The sequence below is a fragment of the Mus caroli genome, unplaced genomic scaffold, assembly GCF_900094665.2.
Source record: "Mus caroli unplaced genomic scaffold, CAROLI_EIJ_v1.1 scaffold_14166_1, whole genome shotgun sequence".
NCBI lineage: Eukaryota > Metazoa > Chordata > Mammalia > Rodentia > Muridae > Mus > Mus caroli.
Genome location: NW_018388948.1, coordinates 26,991 through 28,489, shown reverse-complemented (window position 1 = coordinate 28,489; position 1,499 = coordinate 26,991).

Sequence of the window (1,499 nt, the reverse complement as noted above, 5' to 3'; positions counted from 1 at the left end):
AGACAATTGTGAGAAGAAAGAAAAAAAAGGAACCCCTGCTTGAATTGAGACTCTCAAAAAATCCTGCTAGCTGTTTTTAGTAACATATCCACAAAATCATGAAAATGTTAATCAGGAATAAATTATCACTTAGATCTCCTTTCCAATCTTGGCGGCTTAAATTTTGCTTCTACCACTATATCCAATAAAGCTGTGTAAAAGGAGCAGCAGGTTCATACTGGCCACAGCTGTTTTTAACTTTTATTACTCTTGCAAACCCTAATTACAAAATATGGGTGTGTTAGGAATCCTGAGCTTGCAATCAAACTGCAAAGTGCAGCCAATAGAACACTGGCAATTATAACCATAATTTTTAAGTTTCTTTTCAATATTAGAGCATAACCATAAATTTTGGAAAGCAAAACCCAATTAGAAGCAATCCATTCTCTTTAAAATCAATACCAAAAGGATTACTTTCATGTTACAAAGTTTGGCTAACAATTCTTATATATGAATGCATGACATTTCAACTTTTAATACTTATTTGAAGAGACAGTGTTTTAAATCTTATCTCTTATAAGTCTAGTTTCTTGGATAAGAGTTACATAAAATATTATCCCGATTTAGAAGTATCTTAAGAGGCCTGATTTCCTGGGCTGGTTCATGCCACATGTTGTTTAAAATGACTACAACCCTGAGTTACCAGGTTTAAGCTAACTTTCTTGTTACCAGTGTTACACTTTTTAAATCATACCCAATAACTTATAAGCCAATACTCTATGACCAAGACATGCAGAGTATATTTATGCCATTAAGACCAATCAGAAACCAAATAAAACAACTACTTGAATCTTATACATTTGTACCAATCAAAGAATTTTTACTTTTCTTGTTATAATTTCAAGAGAAAAAGCACTTTGTCATTTGCTGAACCAAATAATCATAATTGCAGAGATTTTTCTGGGGAAAAAAAAACCTATCAGCTTCTTTGCCTTAGAACTAAGAAGCAGCTGGCCCCTCTAAAAAAACAGCTTTCCAGCAGGACTTCACCTGCTATGCTTGACTCCTGGCTAAGGGTGCAGGGCAACTTAAATCAGCCACCACTGTGCAAACTGAAACTGAATCAAAGATGGAGAGCCAGCAGATAAAGTTTAAACCATTTTTTTCTTTCCAACATGAAACAAAGAACAACAGTCATACATTCGGGAGGCAGAGGCAGGCAGATTTCTAAGTTCAAGGCCAGTCTGGTCTACAAAGTGAGTTCCAGGACAGCCAGGACTATACAAGAAAACCCTGTCTTGAAAAAACAAACAAAACCCAAAAGAACAACAGTCATTCAGACAACGAAACAAAAGCAGTCATGAGTTGACATGTGGACTGATTGTTGCAAGAAACACAGAAAATACAGAGAGGATAGAAAACTTGGTGTAACCAGAACTAAGGATGTCTCCTGTAGGTCATTTCCTGATGTCCTTCTGTCCCTGGGAGAGTTCTAAAATCCATTTTCCTTCTCTCTCTCT